The sequence below is a fragment of the Schistocerca serialis genome, chromosome 1 (genome assembly GCF_023864345.2).
Source record: "Schistocerca serialis cubense isolate TAMUIC-IGC-003099 chromosome 1, iqSchSeri2.2, whole genome shotgun sequence".
Taxonomy (NCBI): domain Eukaryota; kingdom Metazoa; phylum Arthropoda; class Insecta; order Orthoptera; family Acrididae; genus Schistocerca; species Schistocerca serialis.
In genome coordinates, this window is record NC_064638.1 from 567,794,699 (window position 1) to 567,817,795 (window position 23,097).

Below are 23,097 nucleotides of genomic sequence, written 5' to 3' on the forward strand. Positions count from 1 at the left end.
CTCATATAGTCAAGTCCAGGTCCAGAAAGTTGATTTTTCACATGAAACAAAGAGAACAATGTATCAAATGACAAAATAACAAGTCCGACACGCAGTCGCCAATATAAAATTAATAAAATAAATAAAATAAAATAAAATATTAATTATTTTATCTGTATGTTTGTCTCTCCTATGAGTCGTCAGGTTTTAATTATTCGGTATCAGACGCTTGACAATGGCTTTTTCGTAAAGGCAATGTTACTCGTAGTTGACCGTGAAATAAAACTGAAATAATCGGACTTCGTAATTAAATCGTTTCCAAAGGCTGCTGCGGTAGGTGCGGACTCATAAACTAAATCTCAATATTACAATAATTTGCCAGCCATGCCAAAACGTCGTACAGAGGTGATTGTCTACTAAACAAAAAATTACACAGTTAGTTAAATCAGATATATTCAATGAATAAGCCTACAGTTCATAATCCTACTTACTTTTATAAATATAAATTCTTTTCAGAATCGAGTGCCTAGTATGGTTGCAACTCGCAGTAATTTTCTATAACATGAAATATGGCGGTGTGCCAGACAATAAACTAAAATACGTGCTTCTCGCACCACTTCAACCAGAGCTCTCCTCTCTTAATCAAACATGCGAGTAACGTAATTGTGCTTTTGTTTTATCAGCGACACAGCGCTGCAGTTGTGTGCCATAGGCTTTATTTATTTGTCACTGATTATTTATTTAATTAATATCTCGCGTTTCCGAGGAAACTCACGCTCGGCATGCAAATGTGCCTTTATAGAAAGACTCATCACTGAATAATTATGGAGAAAGTAGTTAGCAAGATCCACAAACCTGTGTACAAAACAATCCATCACATGAGTGTTGGACGATCTACAGCAAACAGGTCTCATAAATATGATGCAGTGTTCTTGTGGGAGTAATGTTTTCAAATACATTTTAATGGTTGTAGATACATATTCCAAATTTGGCAGGGCATTATCTTTGAAAACAAAAATGGGGAAGGAGGTTGCACATGTGTTTGACTAGCTGCTGCAGACAGGGACAGAAAACCTTCAAATTGAGTATGGAGGTGAATTTTATAATAGATATTTTAAGATGGTAATGGAACAGTACAGGATACAGCACTACTTGACGTACAGCAAGTATTGTGGAATGTTTGAATAGAATGACAAAAAAAAAAAAACATATGTGGATGCATTTTAATCTTCAAAGATCATACAAAACGTTAGATCGTCTCCCACAGATAATTGGGCAGTATAAGCAATTTAAAAATTATACAATAAAAACAAGTTCAATAGTGAGCTTTAAAAACTGTAAACAGTCATATTAAAATTGTGGATCCCTGTAATCAAATTTAATGTTGGTGATTTAGAACATATTTAAAAAAATAAGTCAATTAGGCCTTTTGTTGTTCTGTGAGGTTAGCCTTTGTAGACATGATTACTGAGATTAGCAAGGGGGCTGATGCTGCAGCTACTCATATTGAGTGTGATGATATGGCTAGCATTGTGCCAACTACATTGCTGATGCCAGATGTCAACAAACAAGTATACAAGTGTGAATTCACTTTATAAGTGTTTCTACAATAATAATTTACACCTGAAAACAATGCTTAGCTAGTGTGTTTTGTATTTAGCATACTTGGATGAGATTACTGAGTCTTGTAATTGGCTCTATGCCTAGGTTGTTCACAATGAGCATGACATGATGCCAGTCTTCAGCCAAAGTTCTTATGGAAAGGCTCCCATTGTCAATGAGCGAATACACAAGTTTCAATTCATATAAGAGTTGCTAATAATAACAATTTACACTTGTGTAATTATCGGTACTCTTGTTTTAGGGAGTCTGAATGACACTGAGAGGTCTGAATGTGGTGAGATGCAGATAACAATATGAGGCACCATTTTGTGATGCCATTCTCAACTCAGAATTCATGGGGAATGACTCCACTTGGTAGCGACTGAATATGTTAGTGTTAATTCACGTTAAAAGTATTTCTACAATAATGATTTATACTTGAATACATACTTATCAGGTATTGTTTTGTTCATAGGAAGTGTGGATGATGATGTTAAAATGAATGACATGGATACAGATGTTGAGCTGAGGGCCATAGTTAACAAAATATGTTAATTCCAGCCACTAGATAATATGATGCAATTGGAATGGACTAACAGAAATTTCGATGAAGTTTTACATAAGTATCAAAAATTATTTAAGCTTTCTGGAAACACACACACACACACACACACACACACACACACACACACACACACACACACAGATACATGCGTATATATAACGTATGTGACATGTAAAGCATTTGTGCTGTCATATTGTTATAACTTCCTCTTAGTTGTTTCATGACAAATGCATCAGGTAAATGCCAAGAAAAAATTAGTTGGAATGAACAAAAAAAACTGTGCCATTGATAAAATTGTAAAAATTCCAAAATTATTGGACTTTGTTGTCTCCACTACACTGTAAAAGAAAAGGTAAGGCTTGCATTCTCTGTTTTCGCCTTTCCTTAGAGAGTAACTTTACACTTGAGATGTACTCAAATGGTTCAAATGGCTCCGAGCACTATGGCACTTAACAGCTATGGTCATCAGTCCCCTAGAACTTAGAACTACTTAAACCTAACTAACCTAAGAACATCACACAACACCCAGTCATCACGAGGCAGAGAAAATCCCTGACCCCGCCGGGAATCGAACCCAGGAACCCGGGCGTGGGAAGCGAGAACGCTACCGCACGACCACGAGCTGCAGACAGATGTACTCATTCAAGACAGATATTGCTTATTAGATCTAAAAGTCTCCAAAATGTATTGTATCTTCATCATGCAACATGGCTGAATTCGTGTCATGAGCACACATAATGGTGCAGCAAAGATTTTGTCATATCATCTCTCTAATGTCGTACTCATAACATTCTTATTTAGCAACATTTCTCACTTGTGTGCTGATATTGATTTAGACTAAGTGATTTCACATAAGTGAATTGAGTCTCTGTGTGTCTTGGCAAAGATTGGGAAGCTATGTAAAACAGAACCCGAAATGCTGTATCAACTAGAATTTTTTGCCAATTAGAATGAAAATGCTGACATGGCCATACATAGTGTAGGAACTTTGCTTCATAAAACTGAATTATGTGCTAAAAGTTAAACAATGTCCCTTACGGTTAGTCCAACCACTAGAAATATACAACGTCCAAACAACAGCACTTAGCAGTTTAACGTGTATGTTAAAGGAAATGCCAACAATAATGAATGAAATGTCAATCAACTATCTGTAAAGAAATTTCAGCTATGCATAACGAAAAGTTTACTAAAAGTGAAATATCAACTCTCCATAATGAAATCTCGACTAAACAAGATGAATTCCGTAATGAAATGTCAACTAAACAAGATAAATGCTGCAACGAAATTTGAAACTTCCTGGCAGATTAAAACTGTGTGCTGGACTGAGACTCGAACTCGGGACCTTTGCCTTTCGCGGGCAAGTGCTCTACCATCTGAGCTACCCAAGCACGACTCATGCCCCGTCCTCACAGCTTTACTTCTGCCAGTACCTCGTCTCCTGCCTTCCAAACTTTACGGAAGCTCTCCTACGAAACTTGTGCAACGAATTTTTTTCTCAAATAACAAGGTGAACAACTATGGTCTTACATTTAACAGTACAGCAAAATGCTATGAAAACTGATATGAAGACCCTGCATAGAAAGGTGCATACAGTGACCTCCCAACACAGAGAAACATTTATCTGATGTTATTGTTGTGCTTTTCAGTCCAAAGACTGGTTTGATGCAGCTCTCCTACGCTCTCCATGCTGTGCAAGCTTTTTCATCTTCGAGTAAATACTGCAACCTACATCCTTCTGAATCTGCTTAGTGTATTCATCTTTTGGCCTCCTCTACAATTTTTACACTCCACGCTGCCCTCCAATACTACATTGGTGATCCCTTGATGCCTCAGAATGTGTGCTATCAACTGATCCCTTCTTCTAGTCAAGTTGTGCCACAAATACCTCTTGTCCCCAATTCTGTTCAGTACCTCCTCATTATTTATGTGATCTATCCATCTGATCTTCAGCATTCTTCTATAGCATCACATTTCAAAAGCTTCTATTCTCTTCTTATCTGATCTGTTTATCGTCCATGTTTCACTTCCATATATAGCTACATTCCATAGAAATACTTTCAGAAAAGACTTGCTGACACTTTATTCTATATTGGATGTTAACAAATTTCTCTTCTTCAGAAACGCTTTTCTTGCCAACGTCAGTCTACATTTTATATTCTCTCTACTTCGACCATCACCAGTTATTTTTCTGCCCAGATAGCAAAACTCATCTACTACTTTAAGTGTCTCATTTCCTAATATAATTACTTCAGCATCACCTGATTTAATTCGACTAAAGCCCATTATTCTTTGTTTCGCTTTTATGTTCATCTTATACCCTCGTTTCAAGACACTCTACATTCTGGTCCACTGTTCTTCCAAGTCCTTTGCTGTCTCTGACAGAATTGTAATGTCATTGGTAAACCTCAAGTTTCTATTTCTTCTCCACGGATTTTAATTCCTACTCCAAATTTTTCTTTTGTTTCCTTTACTGCTTGCTTAGTATATAGATTGAGTAACATCAGGGACAGGCTACAACCTTGTCTCACTCCCTTCCCAACCACTGCTTCCCTTTCGTGCCCCTTGACCCTTGTAATTGCCATCTGTTTCTGTACAAATTGTAAATAGCCTTTCGCTCCCTGTATTTTACCCCTGCCACCTTCAGAATTTGAAAGAGAGTATTCTAGTCAACATTGCAAAAGCTTTCTCTAAGTCTACAAATGCTAGAAACGTAGGTTCGCCTTTCCTTAATCTGTTTTCTAAGATAAGTCTATGGGTCAGTATTGCCTCACGTGTTCCAACATTTCTACGGAATCCAAACTGATCTTCCTCGAGGTTGGCTTCTACCAGTTTTTCCATTCGTTTGTAAAGAAGTCGTATTAGTATTCTGCAACTTTATCTGATGAACAATTGCAAATCAAGGCATCTATATGCAAGGTGGATAGAAAAGTAAATAATTTCACTGTAGAGTGTGAGGTTAAAATTAAACTTCACTTTGACACACAAAGAGGAAGTTTTGAGTAAGACTAGTCTGAACGGAGTTTTTAACAGAGAAACACACATTAATGAAAGACTAAATTTCAAACTTCTGGTTTTTTTCAACAAACAGTTAGCGTGCTAGTATCTCAGAAGCCACTTTGGGAGAAGCACTTAATTAGATGGTAAAACAATTTAAAACAGCGCTAGACAAGGACTCCAAAAGTTGCGGGTAGTATTGCATTGGAGGCTAGTGACATCGAACAAGAGCTAACAATGGTTAAACAGAATGTAATTGAAGTACCTACCTATAATAATAGAGTAGTAGACGAAAATTGTAGTCCTACAATACATGATGGGACGTAGAGTAATGGTCTCAGACACACAAGTATGTCACCTGACCTTTTATTGTACGAGATGAGTGCAGCCCTTCGATTTTCATCTGTTCTGTTGGACGAAAATCTATGGAAACGTAGACAGTTTCAATGGTTCACCTCAGATAAAAAAGAAGATTTACTCCATTGTCTTCATTAAGTCTTTGAATAGTATGCTACCAAGGTTTTCGACTGACAAACGAAGAATTCATTTCATCATAGGCTTCATACAATGGAAAGCTGCCCTACGGGACACTGAGACTGCAGAGAATTGACAAGATTACATGCAATTTGAGTGAACATTTTTAGTTACATATTGGTCTCAGTGTGTCCAGAAAAGACTCTGGAGCTCTTTAATACTAGCCAGGATAACCTACTCAGATACTTTGAAAAATATCTAAATAAAACAAGGTACTAGGACAAGTCCATATGTAATTGGGACGTTATAAGGATATTAAAGGCTAAACTGCTACTCGATCTCAGGGACACGTTGGTCCATGTACGTGAGAATGACGTTGAATATTTTATATCTGTGTTGGACTCACTTGACCTCATACAAGAGGATGCTAAGTTGATTATTCATAACAACAGTAGTACAGTACAATCTTCTCGATCATTTGCTCAGGATATAACCCCAGCAGGACAAGAGAGAATCACGTAAATCATCTCAGGCATGGTCCGCCTCCCACACGCAATGGGCAACAGTTAGATCGTGGTTCAGTGAACTCATATAAAAAGTGACAGAATGACAACCATTATCTTCCAGGTCATTATGGTAATAGTAATGGCCATTGGCCGAGCTGTAATAACAATCACAGAAACAACAAAAGGTGGAATTCCCAGAGGAGAAATCAAATCACCCATCCATGCATAACGAGGATAACCTATGTGATGTACCAGTATGAAATCAAACAGTTGAACGTGAGTAAACATGAATGAAGTGGTGGAAGAGCCTCGACCCACCAATATGGGGTCAACAAACACACTGCACCCTCAAATGCTGGCCATGGGGTAGCAAAGTGACAACAAAGACAACTCGGTAAATTTACTATGTTACAATTATCACGCAGACATCAGGGAGGAACTTACTTCTGACTACTATAAAAGATGTGTTCAGAACGTTGAGATTGTGCAAGCCACGATACATGCAGAAGTGAGGAAAATACTGACTACAGCTGTAGGTATCAGACATGGCTATTGAGGTCAGTAATATATTTTCTAAATTATTCAATAAATTCGTGTGTTCACAAAAATACCCAGCATATCCTGTACAAATCTGTAAAATTTTCGAAGCTATTGGTGTTAAATCACATAGTGTCAAGATTCAAACTCAGGTGGAGGTTGAAATAGGAAATGCAGTAACAAAATGCCCATTTCTGATTACAATCAGATTGACTTCTTGTCAGATAAATGCTTTTTAAACATCGATAGCCAGAAGGTTGTAGTAAATTTAATAAAAACAAAATTACATCATGGGAAATACTACAAGGGCTTAAGAGTACAATTACTTAAGAGAAAGACACCATACACTTGTAGCACATCCTTACACTGTAGTCACGTTGACGGTATTGAAAATCTGGTGAATGGTAAGATCGTTAAGGCACCACGCCCTCACAATGTAGTCAGCGTGAAGATATTGAAAATCTGGTGAAAGGTAAGAGCGTTGAGCTCACTACTATTGATATGCTGCAACAAGCAAGATTAAGAGATTTATTGTTAAAATTTTTACAAATATTCGGGAACAAGTCTAGTATTATTAACACATTCAATTATGAAATGGAAGTTTACTCCCACGAGATCTGTTGTCACAATAGGTAACCTGTCTCATAGGTTAAGGGGGCATCCACTGATAATGAGACAAAACAAATGCTTGAATTGAGAATAATTGAGCTTTCCATGTCACCATACTGTACTTCCCTATTAGTTTTGGCAAATCTGACAAGAGGGTTTGTACCAGATCAGCTCTTAAATAGTACTGTTCTGTCAAGTCTGTTGCAGAATAATGGATCACGAGTGTGAACCAGCGACTGAAAAAGAGAGATTTTGATGTGATAAAAGATTTCTTGGTTAATTCTGACATTTTACACCATACAGACCTGTCCAAAATTTGTTGCCCAGGAATAGGTGTGTCATTTTCTGTAATAGGAGCCTGTCTACATCAAGTACATGAAAAAGATGGAAATAAAAGAATTCACTTTATTGTTTTTTCAAGTCAGATATGTTGGAATGTGAACATGCCTACCCATCTAGCAGTAGTACAGACGTTTAAAAAATTTAATTATTTTGTTTATGGAAAGAACATTAAATTTTACTGTGATAATCAGGTGTAGAGCTTTCTTATGTCCTGTGAATTACTCCATCTACACTTAAATCTTTGGTCCTTATTTTTGCAGGAATACAATTTTGAAATTACTCATATTTCAGGAACAGATAACATCATAGGAGATACTGATGTTATGACTATGGCAGAGCCTAGCAGAATACACAAAGCTTATGGAGTAATCTACTGACTACTGTGTTTTACTCATGAACGATAGCAGTTACCACCAATATTACTCAGGTATGTGGAGAAACATGGTATATCTACAGAATCCAGAACAGCTTTGGTACGAAGTTAAGGCACTACTTTCACTAAATCCTACAGGTAAGCTGAAACAGCATTACAGAACACAGAATGATGTTCTGTTTTATAGACATGATAGACAATTTGACACATGGTACATTTGTATTCCAGTTGCATGTGAGAATGCGTCAATTTGTTAAACTCATAACCTTTTTGAACAAGTAGTGAATAATTTGCCACTGTACAACACACAATTCACTCCAGCTGAACTGATAAGTAAGTTGCAAGAAAAAAATAAATGGATAAATCCTCTTCCACATCTACGTAGAGTGTTTCTGGGAAGGGAAGGTAAGAAACGTTTTAGTCACCCTCACCGAGCAGGCACACCTCAGAAAAGTCTACTGTAATAGACGGTTCAGGCAAATGCAGAGATATCAGATAGGAGAATATATTATGTTGAAAACTCACCCAAAATTTTCACTTCTTCACATAAGGAATAGTAAATGGTGACTTTTGTATACTGGTCTTTATAAGACCGTGAGTATTCCACATGAGGGAAGTTATCTCCTTGGTCATACTAAAACAATAAGATTAAGAGTTTGTATGCCATACACAATTCTACTGAAATCTTAGTCTTTCCCTGAACGCACCCCTATCCATTCTGGGAAGTGCTATGCAGTTTTATGCTGTGAACTAACACATACCCCAAAACAAGTTGGTAATGGTGTGGGAGGAGAAAGCATTGTCTGTATTCAGGGGGAAAATGACGTTATACGTGGGGTACCTCAGTTACTGAGATGTTCCAAACTTTTACCTCATGTGGCATACTGGTCCACTTTTCGATATGCAGAAAAGGGCTTTTAGTAAAGTGCTTAGATGTATACTCCACTTGGACGTCCACTCATTTGTTTGCGATCTTTTAAAAGAAACTCCTCCTATATCACAATTGCAATAGATATAGCTAGAAAACAGGATTGTATTAGTGTCCAAAATCATGATGACAAGTTTGGCTTTCCCTGATCGCTTCTGGTTTTGCGAAAGAAATCGCAAGACACATCCTGAGGGCCCAAATCAGGACAAAACAAACGATGTTTGCTCATTTTATAACTTGATGGCATTGATTTCTCCACTATAGTTGAGGACGTACCTAAATCAGAGTCTGCATATGTCAGTTCACATGTACAACTCAAAGGATGAAGGAAAAGAAAAAGAAGAAGTGGGGAGGGCGTTTCCCGCCATTTTAAAGTGCTCCTATTAGTCTAGATCAATGACAGAAGGGTTTTCCGCCATTTTAAGCCACTCTATTGGCCTAGATGAGTGAGGGGATGGTGACTTTGTCCCAGATCATTATCTGCAACAGAACTGGTATATTGGATAGGTTACCTTCATGTTTTAGTCATACAGTTGCCCGAGAGCCATGCTTGGGGTATAATGTTGCATCCTAATCTTGAATGTACCAAACAATTGCCCTACAACCATGGGCAGAAAATGTAACTTGTACCAGGTTACATTGTGATCTTGAATGTAACTCATGCAATTGACTGGGATGCATGTTCAGAGGGGGTTCCTTGGAACTGTGGGTGTGATCTTGAGATAAGATCTTTATCAGCAATTGAACACTCATTGCCCCAATACTTTCAGAGATAGATTAGTGACTATTTGCAAGCTCATTTTCCATTCCACTCATCGGATGTGGAAGTCTTTAGAAAGCAGTTGCATTGCCACAGGGCACTGATTAGTGGATTGCTACAGGGCATTGATTAACAGTGTAGAAGAAGTAACTATTTTAACCCTGTCTTGTAGATCAAACCGAGATTGGCGACCCTAATTTAGCACAACAGATTCGTGTAGTAGTGTATAAATATAATCTGAGTCCACTAACAAACGTTTTCAAGGATGTCTACAGAGCAGTACGTCAGGTAATTAGCTTTGTGATTCCACATGGTGTGTGGGTTTTGGTCATGGCCGTGAGAGTGTCTTTGAAAGATGCTACAGAAGGTCTGAGACAACAGACAGGAAGGTATGTTTCACAAGAAATGGCGATAAACTGCTTGATCAGGTAAGAATCATATTACTAAATTCATCGCGTAATCTTATAAAACCCTGACATGTGTTTGTTGTCCTGGTAGAATGTGTGGCACTTCTGTTGGCAAAATCGCTTAAGACTTTTTTTGCGGAATGGTTAACTGAACTCTGGTAGCTTGAACTGAATTTCATTTTACAGGAAATCAATTTCTTCCATACCTCATGCCATCGAAACCAGGAACCATTACATTTATCTTTTACTTCTTGTCACCACGTGCAGATCCTTGAACTCTTGAAACTCAATGACGCATTGCAGAAAATGTACAAGATATCCTAAGACCAGTGGGGTCGTACCAATAGATTACTGGCATGTGACATCATAGCAAGGTCACGCAATCACAGTGAGTTGTTTAGCAAGAAATTCAAAACTCAACTAAGCAAATGGGTAAAAAGTATTTATACTTGTAAAAAAATTATTCTTTTGATCATAATAATTATGTTACTACCAATATAGTTGAAACATAGCAAAGTGAATAAATCGTGTTTAATACGTTAGTATTTTCTATATTGTTTATTTTTTAATCTCATCAATTCATATAATTATAAATTGTGTACTAAAATTTTGTAGAATTAAATGATAACTCTTTAATGTTTCATTACAGGATTTTTATTCAAAAATTGCTCTGAGCCGTGGCGCGGCTCTCGGGTGCAAGACGCTCTGGTTGAGGTTGGCACTATGTGCGATCGCGAGCGCCTCCCGTCGGAGCGGGTCCTAACGAGGGAGTGAGTGCGAGTAAAGGGGAGTCTGGGGCGGACAGCAGGGGGGAACGGGCATTGCGGCCGCACTCTGAGGCGACAAGAGAAGAGTAGTTGTGCACGGCCGAGAAGGGAGCGTTGAGCAAGGCGGCAGCCAGCATCGCTTTCCGGGGGACAGAGTTGCAGCAGTCCAGCGAGTAGACACCAGCTCCGGGAGCAGTGCTCCGGTTTGTAGACGTGACGTGGGTCGTATTTTGGCGCAGTATTGTTCCCTTGGTACGCATCTGCTGCTCCCTTTATGCCCACGTGTGTTGTTCTGTCCGTATGTGCATTGAAAAAGTTACGCTCCGGCTGGAACAGTGACTTGTGCTTTACGTTCATGCACCCTGACTCATTTGTTTTGCTGCAGGCAGCTGTAATTTCAGATATTTTTTTTCGTCGCGATTGTCTTAGCACGAGAACAAGGCAGCAAACGTGTGACCTGTTGTTTTGGGTTTTGGAGTCCTGATTGGGCAACCTAGTTATCACCCGCACAAATATATTGCTGCCGAGTGAGGCTAGTCCTAATCTTGTGGAACTGAGCTTTCAGTGACTGGCTCGTCTGCAAATTAATTAATTTAACATTGTGTGTTGTTTGCTTTCAATGGTGCTTTCAATGGCGAATTTCTTGTCATTCATTTGTGTATGTTTCGCTGTTAATGATAACTGTAAGATAGCAAGGTCTTGAAGGGCTTGCGTATCGTGACTGTATTTTTGGCAACTGTTTCATTTGATTTCTTGTTTATCGGTCTGGTGAAAACATATGCCAAGTTTACTAATTTCCGCGTGTGGTCCGGAAGTTGGTTTGAAGGTAAATCCGTTGCTAAATCTTTACTGGACCTAACTGTTAACTGATCTTGTGTTGAACTAATGCCATTATTAAATCGTTTCTTGTGTGCTGTAAATTGTATTACCTTAGACAAGGAGACAGGGCACATTCTGTGGTCGAGGGGTAGGCACGGTTGCTGCTTTGCGCGTGGCGTCTAGTCGCTGGCTATCATTTCCCGCGTTAGTACGGGCGGCGTGAGATTTGTTTGCTCGCGATTGTATGGCCGTTAGTCAGCTGTGCCTGCTCCCGCTTCAGGGTGTGCCTTGTTTCGTAAGGCGTACGCAGACTTTGTCACTGTTACTCCTGTGTTACTGTCGGTCGATTACCGAAACGTTAGTCTGTTTTAGCACGGTGGCCACTGGGCCGGTTGATGACCAGCGTTGGGGCGGTCGTCCGCTCTGAGTGGCTTCCGTCGCTTGGACTTGGCAGTTACCTTCTGGTTAAACAGATCAAACTTGTTTATTTGCTGTAAATTCCAAAGTAGTTTGTGAGAAAAGTTGTAACTCAGCTTTTCATGATTTTACACAATTCAAGCATTTTGATAAGGCATTTTCCTATTTCTTTTATTTAAATGAGAATTATTTATTGGTGTTATTCACCTGTTGAAGCTTAACATAAGATTTGTAACTTAGCTTCCATGATTTTACTTAACTTAAGCATTCTTGTAAAGCAGCCCTTTATCTACGTTTTATTGATTGGTAATTCTTTATTGGAGTTATTCACTGGTTGAAGGTTAACATATGTTTGTAACCAAGTTTGTCCTTGCTTAATTGAGATTTAAGAGCTTTTATTGCTGGAAGATCATTAAATCTTGGGTGCTTGTAATTGTGAATACTGTTTGTTGTGGGGTACCCTTCCACTTCCACAGCCAAGCTGTCCTATCTACCAGTACATGCTCTAAATGATATTTTATTGTGTTAATTATCATAAAATTTCTCTTGGTAGGGCCTGCACAACAGGTTCAACCTGGGCCTCTACAAAACACATAGTATGGAGTTAACATTCAGATGCTCAGAATAAATTTTTGTTGCCAACATACATTCACTACCAAAAGTCACATAGCCTTGGAGAGGCATAAGGTTTTTCCATAGCCACTCTGCAGATTTTAAGTATCATATTTAGCATTGACAGATCGCATTCGAAGGTACCATGGATTTTGTATGCGTGTCCTACAGGCATCTTAATAAATTGCTTTCGCCATCTTGAATGAAGTTTGCATAAAGAGTTAGAGATAGAAGCAAGAGTATTTCATATGCTTGTGGTAAGTGCCATAGCTCATATATCATAATTTCTTCTATAACAAAAGAAGGCATTAATATCTCAGTAATGGGTTAGTACCAGTTCTAGGGAGGATAACAATCTTATCTCAAGGTCACACTCATGTTTCTGGGAAATCCTCTTCCCAGTGCTCATGCTTCTTGGGCTTTTGTGTGCTGTTCTTTAAAGATCAGGATGTAACCCCAACCATGTTCTCATTCAGTTGTAGGTGATTCAGCTGGAAAAATCACCCTCACTCCACGGATCTAGGCCAATAAGATGGCTTGAAAACACTGAAAAACACTCCTGTCTCCCTTTACTGTGTAGACCAATAGGGTACACGTTAAAATGGCGAGAAACCCCCCTCCACACCCCCTTTATTTCAATTACACAAGTTTTGTGGCATTTGAGTTCAGTACGCCATGAAAGAATCATGAAGTGTATTCAGAGACTGGCCAACAGACAGAATGAAAAATAAGACTTACTATTATTCTATGCGGTTTTGTTTAGGATTTGTAATGTTTATTTTCCAGCAGCTCAACTGCCACTCCCCCCCCCCCCCCCCCCTGCAGTGCAGCGCTAGCTAAAATGTTGAACCAGGGCACCCATGTGTTCAAGCGACTGCACCATTGCAGCAGCAGCAGCTCATCAGAATGCTACTATGGCGTGCCTCACCTATTAAAGCAATGGTATTCTATCATACAAGGTAAATGTGTGCCATAGTAAATATCTGGTTGCTGGTTTACTTTCTGATTGTGGGCTCAGTGTAATGGTAACGACTGAAAATTCTCAATATAGAAGTATGACTGTAATGCTTTCACGTCACGAATGAATGGTGGGTATTATGTTAGAATTTTTGAGATATAAACATAGGTGGCGTCTGACCATTTAATGTAGCGTACAAGTGTTACGCAGTATGTGTTGGCAATCACCAGAGAATAGTTAAGTTGTGTAAGAACGGGAATATAAGAGTGTACTCGCTTTCAGGATCAATGTTCCGAAATTTGATTTGTGCTAACTCAACCATTCAGACTGCTGTGAATGAATTCCTCAGGTGATGTGCGTGTATAGATTTGTAGGATGTGTGACACACCTTCACAGAGCTTACCCATCAAAACATCTCAGAGGACGTTTTAGAAAAAGAATTTCGATGAGTGTTGTGCTTATGTACGCAGTATGTACGAGGGCAGTTCAATAAGTAATGCAACACATTTTTTTTCTCGGCCAATTTTGGTTGAAAAAACCGGAAATTTCTTGTGGAATATTTTCAAACATTCCCGCTTCGTCTCGTATAGTTTCATTGACTTCTGACAGGTGGCAGCGCTGTACGGAGCTGTTAAAATGGCGTCTGTAACGGATGTGCGTTACGAACAACGGGCAGTGATCGAGTTTCTTTTGGCGGAAAACCAGGGCATCTCAGATATTCATAGGCGCTTGCAGAATGTCTACGGTGATCTGGCAGTGGACAAAAGCACGGTGAGTCGTTGGGCAAAGCGTGTCATCATCGCCGCAAGGTCAAGCAAGACTGTCTGATCTCCCGCGTGCGTGCCGGCCGTGCACAGCTGTGACTCCTGCAATGGCGGAGCGTGCGAACACACTCGTTCGAGATGATCGACGGATCACCATCAAACAACTCGGTGCTCAACTTGACATCTCTGTTGGTAGTGCTGTCACAATTGTTCACCAGTTGGGATATTCAAAGGTTTGTTCCCGCTGGGTCCCTCGTTGTCTAACCGAACACCATAAAGAGCAAAGGAGAACCATCTGTGCGGAATTGCTTGCTCGTCATGTGGCTGAGGGTGACAATTTCTTGTCAAAGATTGTTACAGGCGATGAAACATGGGTTCATCACTTCGAACCTGAATCAAAACGGCAATCAATGGAGTGGCGCCACACCCACTCCCCTACCAAGAAAAAGTTTAAAGCCATACCCTCAGCCGGTAAAGTCATGGTTACAGTCTTCTGGGACGCTGAAGGGGTTATTCTGTTCGATGTCCTTCCCCATGGTCAAACGATCAACTCTGAAGTGTATTGTGCTACTCTTCAGAAATTGAAGAAACGACTTCAGCGTGTTCGTAGGCACAAAAATCTGAACGAACTTCTCCTTCTTCATGACAACGCAAGACCTCACACAAGTCTTTGCACCCGAGAGGAGCTCACAAAGCTTCAGTGGACTGTTCTCCCTCATGCACCTTACAGCCCCGATCTCGCACCGTCGGATTTCCATATGTTTGGCCCAATGAAGGACGCAATCCGTGGGAGGCACTACGCGGATGATGAAGAAGTTATTGATGCAGTACGACGTTGGCTCCGACATCGACCAGTGGAATGGTACCGTGCAGGCATACAGGCCCTCATTTCAAGGTGGCGTAAGGCCGTAGCATTGAATGGAGATTACGTTGAAAAACAGTGTTGTGTAGCTAAAAGATTGGGGAATAACCTGGTGTATTTCAATGCTGAATAAAACAACCCCTGTTTCAGAAAAAAAAAGTGTTGCATTACTTATTGAACTGCCCTCGGATGTCACATCACTTCCTGGTTCAGATAAAGAATTATGTGCATATACAGGGTGGTCAGAAGCAGTATGGAAAGCGTGTAAGGGTATTGGAAGGTAGGTCATCTTTAGAAATATCAGAAAAAAGTTCATTACACTGCATCAGTTCCAAGTTAATTAGCATTTAAGTTAACTGATGAGGCCAATGCACACGCAAATTCAAGCGGCCATCAGATAGAATTAGTCAGATGTTGTCACAGCATAGATAAGTGCGTGAGACTGCACAGCCTTTTTCTTCACTTTGATTCTAGCTCTAGTTCCATGTCCAATTTTTGAATCGCTTCTTGTTCAGTTTTTCCAATCCAATCTAGACCAATAAGATGGATTACAAAAATCAAGCAACCAGTACCCCACTGCTCCACTGATCTCCAGCAATAGGAACATGTTAAAATCGCAGGATACTTTACCTATCTTCTATTATTCCAGTTGCTTAAGCCTCATCACTTGAAGTATGTACACGGTAGTGAAAGGATCATGAAGAGCCAGCAGCAGCAGTGATCATCCATTGACTCCAGTCAGAACAGAAAGAATAGTGACTGGTACATTCAAAAGGAAGTATTGTCCATCCATGATAATATCATCGTTATTATTCATTTATTAATATATTCTATGCTTTTATACTTTTCTTATTGTTTTTCCAGCAGCACAATGCAGCACCTGCAGAAATGTTGGACCAGGACACACCGCTGTTCTAGTATTCTGCAATGCCACAGCTGCAGTAGCAGTCATTGTTGCTTCCTGAACCAGCTGAGTCACAGTTAAATGGTTCAAGAATACTGCTCTTTGCCAATTCTTACAACATGACTGCCAGTGAACTGACGTGCGTAAATGTAAGCCATCTGATTGCGATTTTGACATAACTGAAACCGAGAATGTTCAACATGTTTGGATGCTGGAGCGCAGTATACTTGGTTTCCCAATGGTGAGGACCATTCTATGCACCTAGAGAAGAAGAATCCCCACTCTGTGTCACCTCTGCTTAATGGTCGAGGAGTTATCAGTCCTGCCAGCCCTCTTGCATATGAAAGAGGGGCTGAGTGCTTCATTTGCCTACACACACACACATGTACCTTATAGGGAGATAGTAGTTGCGCCACTTCCTCCTCCAACAGAGCCAACAGTCAGGATTCAAATGTAAATTTAAAGTTACTAAAGATCTGTAGTCATTATGACTCAGTCAGTATGGTGTTTGATTTCTAAATAGTTATAATCCCCGCTTCTATACGCCAACCAACTCACAAGCTGTGATCACTACCCATATTGATTTTGAGAAAAGAATAATAAATTGAGAAATTTTTATCTGCTTCTTTTTACAACCCTCACAGTGCGTTTATTATTGGGAGGGCCATCAATTTGACATTGCGAATTGATAACACATCGCCCTTCAATACTCTGGAAATGAGAAAATTCAATTAGTAATTGAGATTATAATGCTTGTAGCAAGGTTCATATTTAGAAAGAAGCGCATCACTCTTAAACACTCAAGGTAGCCAGTGAATCTGTATGAAATATCCCTTATCACTGGTAAAAGTTGTGTATGAAACATATATTAGTCAATTGAATTTAAACTATGAGTCTTTCAGTAAGTTTATAATAAACATTTAAAAGCAGTTTTCACATATTTTTAGATTTGGGCCACTTCAGCGTGCAATAAGGGTTAACACATTCCTCTTTCTTCTCATTGAGACCATAGTCCTCTAGTTGAAGTGTCGTGACATATTCAAGGAAAATAAATTTCAGAATATAGAACTAAGCCGATTGTTTGTAGCCACTAACGACTTGAAGTCACCATTCTCATATATGGTTGATGTAATGGATGTGTTCAAAGTATGGCCAGATGGTTCAATGTTCAGAACTTGCAGTGCACATTCACTGCCCTCACATAAATTGAGTACTCTTCCTCTGTTTATCAGGTTGTCACTGTTGTTGTACACTGGACTCGCATTCTGGAGGACGACGGTTCAATCCCGTCTCCGGCCATCCTGATTTAGGTTTTCCGTGATTTCCCTAAATCGTTTCAGGCAAATGCCGGGATGGTTCCTTTGAAAGGACACGGCCGATTTCCTTCCACATCCTTCCGTAACCCGAGCTTGCGCTCCGTCTCTAATGACCTCGTTGTCGACGGGACGTTAAACACTAATCACCACCACCACTGTTGTTGTAATTTAAGCAAGTTCATAAATCCTGTAAGATTTTATAAATAAAAACAAAAAATATAAGATCTACTTGTGTGTTTTTAATTCTCTACACATTGAGGTAACAAACGCCATGGTACACCTTCTAATATCGTGTCAGCCCTTCTTTTTCCGAGTGTGTGCAGCAAGTTAGTTGCTAGGGCTCAGTAAATCGTTGGAAATATTAAGTCATGCTGCCTTTATAGCCGTACAAAATTGCAAAAGTGTTGCTGGTGCAGGGTTTTGTGCTTGAACTGACCTCTCGATTATGTGCCATAAATGTGCGATGGGATTCATGTTGGGCGATCTGGATGGACGAATCATTCGAGCAAATTGTCCGGAATGTTCTTCAAACCAGATACGAACAATTGTGGTCCGGTGACATGGCGCTTTGTCGTCCATAAAAACTGCATCGTTTTATGGGAACGTGAAGTCTATAATTGGCTACAAATGCTCTCCAAGTAGCCAAACATAACCATTTCCAGTCAGTGATCGGTTCAGTTGGGCCAGAGGACCCAGTCCATTCTTCATAAACATAGCCCAAAGCATTATGGAGTGACCACCAGATTGCACAGTGGCTTGTTGACAACTTGAGTATGAAACAGTTCCCTGCTTGGCTGAATAAATGTAGTGTTTTCTTCTTCCACCCGACTTCACTGGGATCTCAGAGATGCAATTTAGAACAATTACTATAGCAAGAAGTGGCTGAGTTTCTCAAAGAACTAATGCTTTCTCCTGCGTGGACCATCAGTTTATAATCTGAGACAGAAAACTGTCATTCGCCTTCCTGTTTATTGCATACATTTTTTATTTTAGTAATGTTGGTATTGGTAGAGTATGCATTATTTTGCTAACTAGTTAGTCACAGTTCTGTAATAAGCCACTTTCTATTAAAGTCTAGTCGGAAACGTTCTTGCATTTCACCCTAAATAAGTTGGATGGGCTTCTTTCGTAATTATTTGTAAATATTGTCAGTGGTCAGAGATATTATTCCCTTGGAGTCGCTGCGAGTCAACTCTCAACAATGCATGATCTGTCTCTGACTTGTCGTTGCAAATTATTATTCAGAAAAAAACTTGCTGATTTGAAACTGTCTTTGTCTTTTGCTTTAGTCCTTTAGCTTGTGATTTTATTGAACTAATTCCTTTTTGTAATTAAGTGCTTGCTTGTGCAGAGATTCTATCTTCAAAGATTGAGTCTTCCAATTGCTCAGAAGGCGAAAACACTATGAAGTACTTTCCTGTAATAAATTTCATGAAGTTCACTTCAAGAGAAATAAACGGCTCATATGAGCATGTAAATTTGACAAGGAGCAGTACTAATAATCATACCAATAAGTATATCATTATTACTACTTAAATATTTCCACAACAAACATAATCATACCTTAGTAATATTTGTAGAGCGAACTTTAATACTCCAACACTTAGTCTTCATAAATCAAAAAACAAATTATAGTTGCTATTTTCTGATAATCACAGTAAGAAAATCTGAAATATGTTCAACTTGAATATTTCACAACTCATCCACTAGTGGGCCTAACATTATGCCCTACTTAATTAATTTCAAGGCTTAAATTAAAAGGAGCCTAAAAGGTTGCTCCATTTAAACATGTTCACTTATAGCTAAGGAAAGAGCCTAACAAGGTTGCTCCGCTTATATAAATCCATCATATGTATTTCAATATATTTTACATGGATCAGACTCGAATTGAAGGTTTACAGTTAACAGTAATATTTGTATGTGGTCTTGTTCCTCACTGTCTGTGGTGTCAGTAGGTCACAGACTAGCGATGACCCGCTAGACATGTGGTTGACAGCCAAAGCTGAGGTGTAATGCGATTGTTTGTCATAGACAGCAGATCACAGATGTGATGACGTTCTAGACCCGTGGTTGACAGCCGAAGCTGAGGTCTAACAGGACCGTATCTCGTAGATCTGCAACCTCGAACTCACACCCCATAGACCCTCGGCTGCTTGCTGGTAGGCTGCAGTCAGGCATGTACGAATTCATTGCTGTGAACATGAACAGATTCATTATATTGCAGTTACACTACATTGCACCATTACATATGTGTTACTAGACTGAGTCTCATGCTCTGAAAAGTCGTATTTGTACTATTAATCTACATCCTGCGTCCTGAAAAGTTACATGCAAGAAATGTTCACTTGTTCAGCAGATATGTGCATATCTTAAAATGTGATTTTGATGTCCTAAGATCATTGTCGAACACACAGGCTAATCAAATTAGTCTGTTTCTTGGCATCTTTCTGACTAACCCAGCAGTAGTATATAACACATTTTGTCAATACCTTTGCATTGTTGTGCACCTTACTAGCACCGACTGTGTCATCAATTCACTACTGAACTTATGGTTCCCGTAAAATAGTTTCTCCTTGAACCGTCATTGAATAATCACATCACGAAAGCATTAATGCGATCATGGTTAAGGTAGTTCACTTCACGTAAACGTTCACAATGATAGAACACTTGTCATTTACATTATGTTGGTCGCTGCTTTTACAGATCTTATTTCATCTAAAATGTTGGGATTGTTACACAAATAATCTTTCACAACTAGGCAGCATAACATATACTTCACAGAATTTTACAGCACATTTATTATTTACAGTGTGATTCTGAAAACAGGGTGTAGCACACCAAATTTAGGAGCCACAATATTTAAAGGTTGTCCCGTCTTTCATATAGATTGTAGTACATGTGTCCTTTTAGTAATTCCTCACAAATTAATTTACACTTAGGAGTTCCAAAGAACAGAATGACATTAGTCGAGAGCCACCAGTCAATGAAATTTGCATTCACCTTATATGGTAGTGATAAGCTCTCAAATCACTTTTTACAGTTAGCGACATGCATCACTAACCAATTTGCCGCAATAAACGGACAATAACTAAACTTTTTCCGCGCATCATACAGATTCATTGCGGTGCATGGTTTGGACAGAGATTTCACTCCCATCTAACCTATCCAGTCCCGCTTTACTCAATTTATAATGAAATCAATTCCTATACTTTCTCCGAAATAGATTTCCTGCACTAAGCTTAACAAACAGGTTTCGAAGTAACAACCTCTCAGACAAAATACCCGCGAAAAGCTTATGTTACTACAACAGCTTCTACAGAACAATTAACAAAAACGGGCGAACAACCTATTCTAAAACTCAACACTAATAAGAATAATTTAAGTATCTCTGTTACTAGATTACTTGTCATCCTGTAGTTGATGTTAACTGTAAATGCGGAAAACTAGCCACAGTATATAAATATTATTTTTATTAGTGTTGATATATATATATATATATATAAATATATATCTCAAGCCCTTTATTCGTCTTGTTTCTGCATACATGACCAGATAACTACCCTCATAAGGTATCTTGATAATTATTGTGTATGGACCTGCATACATAGTTAATCACTTTTTATTTTGCTTCAACATTGAGGACTTGGAGTGAACTCAAAGCAATATCTTTCATCTTGAATTTTCCTCTCGTGGTCAATACGCGAGATGTATGTGGGGCAAGTAATATGTTGTCTGACTACTTCTGAAAAGTGCTCTCCCGAAATTTCAGTAGTAAATCTCTCCGTGATGCACAACGCCTCTCTTGTGACGTCTGCCAGTGGAGTTCGTTCAGCATCTCCGTAACGCTCACTCGCCAGCTAAACGGTCCCGTGACGAATCTCGCCGCTCTTCGTTGGATCTTCTCCGTCTCCTTTATCAGTCCTACCTGATAGGGATCCCAGATGAACAATACTCAAGAATCGGGCGAACAAGCGCCTTATAAGCTATTTCTTTCGTGGATGAGCTACATTTCCTTAAGATTCTTCCGATGAATCTGAGTCATGTGTCCGCTTTTCCCACTGTTTTATATGGTCATTCCACTTCAGGTCGCTCTGGATAGTTACGCCTAGATATTTTACAGTAGACGCTGTCTCCAACTGTTTGTCATCAATAGCGTATTTTCACCGGCATGGTATTTACTGACATTACCAAAGATCCTGTCATGTTTTATTTTACGCAGTTGCACACACTGTTTTAGTTTTAATAATGCCAATTTTAATTTTTCTTCTTGATGAATGCTCTGATCAGTTAACTTCAGAAGAGTTTCTATCCATTCATTCGACTCTGATTTAACAGCACTTCTGCCGGTGTATAACTGGTGGAAGAATGGGGCAAGTGATTAAAAATACGCAGCTGTCTTGAGGCGTATGACCTCATAAACTGATTCAGTTCACAAAATATCGTATCCATGGCCTCTGCTTTGAATCTCTGTATTAAAATGTTTAATGTTTCTCAAAAGTTCTTTCCCACATCTGTCCAGTAAAGCAACCATGTAACTTAATGACACGTCGAAGAGGGATAAAGAATCGCAACTTTTTGTCTGACCTATAATTACTGTTATACAGCGTGTCATCATACAACAAATATTTGCCAATTCTCTTCCCTCATCACCCTGCATTAATTGTTGCTTTATACGATACCATTGTGAATTATCATCCCGCAATTTGGCCACACTCTGACATGTATGTGATGATGAAGTCCCATACTCCTTGACAGGATGATGACGATGACGACGACGACGACAACACAACACCCTGTAGAACTCTTTAAATGGTGTATGGATGTGCAAATATCTATTAGGGACATTACGTACGTAGATTGTGGACAGTTGGGAATGTGGGTCTCACGGGAATCGTGCAAGGGATTAAGTCCCTGCAGTCGTGCTATTCATCTCTGTCCTCGGTGGCTCAGCTGGTTAGAGCGTCTGCCATGTAAGCAGGAGATCCCGGGTTCGAGTCCCGGTCGGCGCACACATTTTCAGCTGTCCCTATCGAGGTATATCAACAACACCTGTCGGCAGCCGAGGGTTTCAATTATCATCATTTATTCTAGAGAAGCTGCACGGTCATCAATGGTATCTGTTCTTTCGGGAACATACTATCTTCATGTATGGCTAAATTTCTCGTCTTGGCGTCGTTCAGTTCTACATGCACTAGCCCAGCAACTCGCAGCTTTGCCGTAAGCAGTTTGCATTCTCCAGCCGAGGCATTTTGTGCGAATTTGCAGGCAAAGCTTCTCATGCTCCAAACAGGTGTACCCTCAATCACTGCTGTCTGCAGACTGTATGACTTACTTCCCGAATTTGCTCTAGGTAGCGCGCCGATTCGCCACTGCCACCTGTTCCACTCCCCAGAGCCACTTTCGTTTTAAACAAAAGCACACTGCCAGAATGAAACTTTCACCCCGCAGTGGAATGTGCGCTGATATGAAACTTCATGGCAGATTAAAACTGTGTGCCGGAGCGAGACTCGAGCTCGGGATCTTCGCCTTGCACGGGCAAGTGCTCTACCTACTTTTATTTTTTTTACGGGATAGTGGACCGTTGGGGGCCCAGGGGGCAAAG

General features: G+C 39.6%; 1 non-coding gene across 1 annotated transcript; it reads left to right on the top strand.

Annotated features, from left to right (window-relative positions):
- The first annotated feature begins 22,430 nt into the window (after window positions 1–22,430).
- Trnat-ugu (transfer RNA threonine (anticodon UGU)) lies at window positions 22,431–22,504 on the top strand. Its single transcript has one exon. It is a non-coding gene; the product is annotated as a tRNA-Thr (tRNA).
- The last annotated feature ends 593 nt before the right edge of the window (window positions 22,505–23,097 follow it).